Raw genomic sequence first — 6,121 nt, 5'->3', positions numbered from 1 at the left:
TGTGGTGGGCAGGTGGCTGTGGCAGGTGGGGCAAGTTGCAGGGGGGATTGGGCAAGTTGGGGGGTATGGGTGGCTCCCACCATAATCCTTCCCCATTTTCACTTGCTCCTTCCCAGCCTGCTGCTGGCCCATGGGGGCTGGGAGTGTGGCTGGGATGGGATGCCAGGAATAGGGGCTGGCAGTGGCTCAGGCCCTGACTCACGTTTCCCAGTGGGATGGTGTGATCTGCTGAATCCCAATGGGAGCTGGAGGTCATGGGGCAGGGCTGTGCTCCCTGCCAGCTGCACCCAGTGGCCTTGGGACTGCCCTGCCACCCCCAGGGACAGTCCTGGCACATCCTCCCCCCCACCTCCATGGGTCAGGGGGCAGAGGGGGACACTGAGGCAAGGGGAAAGTGTGGTGGGATAGGGAAGACAGTGGGGACTGGAGGCTAGGGATCAGGGTGTGGGAAAAGGCTGTAGAGGCCCTGCTGAGCTTTCTTACTTAGGTAAGGCAAGACCCTGTGCAATTAAAAAAAAAAAGAAGAAAACTAAAAGATCCTGACTTGTCCGGCCCTGCTGCTGTGCTGGGGCATGAAGCTGGATCTCTCTGGAGGCTATTGCCATGGTGCTGCTGCCCTGGCAGAGCTCCATCCGTGGCAGCCCTGGGCTGGGGAATGGGCTGTGGGCTCTGCCATGGACCATCTGCTGCTCCCAGCTCTGAGCTAAGAGAGCCCCACTGCTGAGAATCCAGCTCACTGCTTGCTAAACGGTGCAGCTGCTTCTTGCAGCATCTGGATCCGGACAGGATGGCTCCAGAAGTCTCCCTTCCCTGGCTGTTCCAGGATGGGATGTGGTGAGAACAGAGCTGGGGCTCCCTGCATGCAGAGGATAAGGAGCATGTCCCATCCCATGGTGCTGTTCCTGCCTCTGTTGAACAAAGCCATTGCTCCCTCCTGGGCCTGGGGCCACCAGCTGGTGACTCTGGACATTTTAGGAGCATCCAGCTCTCAGCTCTTCTTCCTCTCTTGCATGTTGTTTCACCATCATTGGGCCCTCAGCTATGTGCTCCAGGAATCTTTCCTCTCCTGCCTTCCTCCTTCCAGGATTCCAGGTGGATCCCAGACAGGTGTGTCAGAGGCAGCTTTGCTGCAGATGCTGGTTTAAATTTTAATCTCTGAAATTCCTTCGCAATGGTCCCTCTTCTCCCCCTTCCCCAGTTTCCCCAACCCCAGAAAGCGCCTGCTAGTTGGAAACCATTCCTGAGCACGTGCGGAGAAGGGCAGCTCCGAAAATAACCCAGCGCTGGGTTAAAATAACCTGTGCTGCTCTGGTGCCTGAGCATCAGCCCAAAATAGGCTCTGCCGGGATAAGGGCGCTATAAATACCCCGGCGTGGATTTGCATTGGAGAAAAGCCCCGCAGCAGGAGCAGCGCCGATGCCACCCACGCTGGCCCAGGGCGAAGGGGCCACTGCAGAGCACTGGGGTGGCCTGGCTGAAGCAGGGGCTCAGCCACGCTTTGGGTGACGCGGTGGCTTGTGCCAGTCCGCCTGTTTCCAGGATTTAACGGAGCCATCAGGTCATGATCGGATCTGAGTGGCTGCAGTGCTGGGGTGGCCAGTGGGGTCACATCTGGCTTCAGCCCAGGGCACCGAGGCAGCTGGGCAGGAGCAAACATGAAGTGTCCTCAGTATTTTGGGTCTGAGCCTGGCTCTGCTGGTAACAGATGATGATCTGGGTGATTAGCCAACATTTTGATTCAATATCTGCCCAAAAAACAATCCTGGAGTGAGGAACATGCCGGAGACCAGACTGCTCTCCTGAACCATCAGTGAACCCCGAACCCACACTGGGAAATGCAGAGTGGAAGGTGTGAAGTGTGTTTTGATGCAAAACAGCTGTTTTGGATCAAAGAAAGTTTTAATTTTCCTTTTTGTTCTTTTAAAATGTTTTCTGGGATGGGGCAGAGAAAGAAAGAACTCCTGTGCATTTTGCAGAGAATCCTGTCTCCTATCCAGGGAACCCAAACAAACCAATCTGGGGTGGTTTTTTGGTAGAATGGCTTTTTGACTGGTGTGTGCCAGTTCTCCCTCTGAAGTCATCTCAGGGAGTGTGTGATGCACATCCCAGCAGAGCCCAGCACACGGGTCTGCCCCTGCCTGTGTTTCCTGTGGCTGGTCCCTCTGCACCAGGAGCCTTGGTGGCACTGGCACAGCATGGCATGTCTGTTTCCTCCACTGTCTGGACAAGCCCTTGGTAACCTTGTTTGTGTTTTTGGATGGTAAAGTGTGGATTTTGGAGAGCCACGGGGTGCAGCTTTGGTTTTCCCGCAGGATTCCAGCTCTGGGTGGAATTGCACGGGCACTGGGAGCTGTGGTTGGTTGGTGGGAGCAGAGCAGGGTCAGGTTTTCCCAAACCCATGAGAGCTGTGCCCATGGCTGGAGTGGGTCCTGGGCCTCGTGAGTCACCTTCTCACCTGGCTGGAGGTTTAGATCAAGGCTTGGTGCTAAGGCACAGGGCTTGGCACTTTGCCCTCCTCTGGCTCACACCGGGATGTCTCTGTCTTTGCCACGCAGTCTTCCTCAGAGCTTCCTTACATCCCAAAATGCCTCTGTTGGCTGCTCAGCCAGGGGAGGGCTGCATCTGCCTGACTTTTGCTTGGAACACGCATTCCCAGCTTTTGCTCGGAGCATACATTCTACATGTATTTTCCTGCCTCCATGAGGTGAAGAAAGGCCAGATGTTCTCTGCTATCCAACTCTGAGCACTGCAGTCCCACTGCTTTAATTCCAGCTGCTCGTAGCCTTGTGAGACCCTTCATGTCCAGCCCTGGATGGGGTCAGCCCTCATCCCACCAGCTGGAACCCACTGATTTCCCTGCCCAGCGTTACTGCCGGGGTGAGGCTCCTGTTCAGCCTGTGAATGCCCCAGCTAAAACAGCACTGCCTTAGCCCAGTGCCTGATCTCTGAAGGAATCTGTTGGCTACCAGACCCAGAAATAATGACGCCGGGCCTTTTAAAGGAGCGTTTGTTGCTAGGTTTATTTTTGGGATGGTAAAGTCTCCTGTATGACACTTGTCTTTTTGTTTCTCAGGTCTAACACACCACTGGATCACCGTGGTGCTGGTGCTGGGTTGCTGCAGCAAACACCTCACCCCACCCCACGGTGCCATGGTGAGTGTCCCACACAGATCTCTGTGCCATTATCCCTTATTTCCAGGGCTGTGTTTCCTTACGCTGGTCCCGAGTTAAGCCTCTGGCTCCTTCTACAACACAAATCACCCTTATTTAGTTCATCACGGGCTGAATAACCAGGATCTGTCTGATGCAGGGTGGCAGGGCTGGCACGGTGAGCATGGCACAGAGAAGGCTGGTGGTGCTGGGAAGATCAGGACTGAATGGGTGCGGAATCCCCTCCCCATGTGATGAAGAAGCACCCGTCCCCCCTGGCAGGCACACCGACCCCTCGGAGGCACCACAGTTTCTCGAGGATGAATTTGCTGGGATTTGGGAGCAGGGAATGCTATGGTGAAGAAGCTTCAGCCTCCAGCACCAGCATGGGCTGGGCTGGGCGATCCTGCACCTCCCAGGCAGGGCAGGGGCCCCTCAGTGGCACTCCGGCAGCAGTCCTGGAGCTGGAGAAATGCGGGATCACACAGCCAGTGCCCCCCGGCCCTTGGGACGCGCCTCCAGGCCATCCCTGCCAGCCACCAGCCGTGTCCAACCCTCCAGCCGGGCAGAGCGAGTCTCCAGCTCCCTCTAACGTTCCTGGCCCGAAAGGAGCACCCGCAAGCAGGACCGGCCTGAGCGGGGCGCGGGCCAGGCTGCGCGGCCCCGAGGGAAAAGCCTGACGCTGAAATGCGTGGAAGCAGCTGGGCCAGAAAAGGGGGAGCGATGTGCCGAGCAAACGGTGTGAAAGAGTAAAGGACGCAGCGTTTTAAGAGAGAATGCGGCTGTATTGAACGCCTGGTTATTATTAACAAGATTTCACAGGGAAAATGACTGTTCCTCTGAAAAATACTACTTTTTAATACTCTAAATAGTTGCTCTAAAATGCTGTAAGTGTTTCCAGCCCTGGAACTGTTCAAAAAACATGTGATGACAAGGTTTAGTGGTGAACATGGTGGCGGTGCTGGGCTAACAGTTGGACATGATCTTAAAAATGTTTTCCAATATTAATGATTCTATGGTTCTGTGATTCTCTGATTCCAAAGGCTCCTACCCATTCCTGCCTGCACAGGGACTGTTAAGATGGGAGCTCTGAACTCTGCACAGGATTTTCCCAAACTTGTCCATGTGAAATGCAGCTTTAAAAATGCAGCAAAAAACCTGAGAGCACAGAATGCAGCAGAAATGGGTATTGATAACATGATACAAAGCCAGGTTGGAAGCTCTCTATAAAAATTAGTGATGTAGCAGCACTGCTGTGTCCGGCTGTAGTGGTTCATGGGGAGATCCCGGAGCTGTGCGAGGGTCTGGAAGCGTTGAATCCATACAAACAGCACACAATCCATACAAACAGAACACAGTCCATACAAACAGCACACAATCCATACAAACAGCACATCTCTGTGTGCTACAGAAGCAAGGCACAGGAAGGAGAAGGGGCAGCCAGGCCATCTCCCCCCTGACACATCGACTCACGGACCACACGCCTGCTCCTGACTGGATGTGTGTGCAGCACAGATCAGGGGATGGATAACAGAGAGAGGGGGAATGTAATTACCCTGCGAAGAATAAATCACTTTAACGGTTCAGTTACTGAGATCACAGCGAGGCAGTGGCATGGCCTCTTAAATAATCTTCTCCTTTGCAGCCAGCTCCTGCCCCCGCGCCATCTCCACCTCGTGCTGCCTGGCGAGGAGATGCCATCGGTGGGGACAACACCGGCCAGTGGTTTCTGGCTGAGCAGGTCCAGCAGGATGTTGGGAGCAGCAGGGCATGAGCAGGTGAGGGATCACGGTGCTGCAGCTCCCTGGTCTGTGCAGGGTAATACCTGTGGTGGGCCTGGCAATGTGGTGTCCTATGGTGCTCCAGGCCTGTGTCTGCAGCAGCAGCCAGTAACTCCGAGCTGATTATTGTGAGGAATTGCTGGGCACAAAGCAGGGGCCTGGGGATGGTGGAGGCCTAGGTCTGCTGCAGAGGAACGGCTGGTGTGTGAGAGCATGAAAGGAAAACCCCCACTTCACCTTCGCTCCACACGGCCCAAACCTCCCTGGCTCCTCACCCCCAGCACTGACCCCCTTCAGCCCCTTAACTCCCAACCTCCTCTCTGAATTGCACCCCCATTTCTCGTCCCTTCACAAACTGCTCTCCAGGCTCCCTCATCCCTCATCTTCCTCAGAATCACCCCTTTCACAGGATGCTCCCCTTATCTCTCAAAACTGCCCCTCAGGAATTGCTCCTCTTTGCCCCCCTCAGTTGCTCCTCAGGGAATCACCATTATCTCCCAAACTGGTTCTCAAAGATTGCTCCTGTCACTCCCCCACACTGTTCCTCAGGGAGCCATCCCCTTATCCCTCAAAACTGCCCCTCAGGGATTGCTTCCCTCACCCCCTGCCCCGCCTCATTGCTCCGCAGGGAATCACTCCCTTTTCCTTGCTCCTCAGAGATGGCCCCTTTCAGGGATGTACCTTCATCTTCCTCAGGGATCGTCCCCTCATCCCCAAAACTGCCCCTCAAAGATTGCTCCTCTTGCCACTCCCCTCCACGTTGCTCCTCAGGGAAATGCTCCCTTATCCTCAAAACTGTCCCTCAGGTTTGGCCCCTCATCATCTTCAGGGATTACTCCCTCATGGATCATCCCTTTAGTCCCCCTCAGGGATCACCCCCTCATTCCCAAAACCGTCCCTCAGGGACTGACCCTCACCTCCTCAAGGGTTGCCCCCTTTGTCCCACAAACTGCCCCTCAGGGATAGTCCCCATCCTTTTCAGGGACCAGCCCTTCAGGGATCATCCCTTACTCTCCCTAAGGGATTCCCCCCTCATCCCCCAAACTGTCCTCAGGGATCGCCCACCAAAATTGCCCCTCTCACTCCTCCACACTGGTTCCTCAGGGTCTCATCCCCTTGTGCCCCGAAACTGCCCCTCAGGGATTGCTCCCCTATGTTGCTCGTCAGGAAAATGCCCCTTTCCCCTCAAA

The sequence above is a fragment of the Corvus cornix genome, chromosome 28 (genome assembly GCF_000738735.6).
Source record: "Corvus cornix cornix isolate S_Up_H32 chromosome 28, ASM73873v5, whole genome shotgun sequence".
Lineage (NCBI taxonomy): Eukaryota > Metazoa > Chordata > Aves > Passeriformes > Corvidae > Corvus > Corvus cornix.
This window is presented reverse-complemented; position numbering follows the sequence as displayed.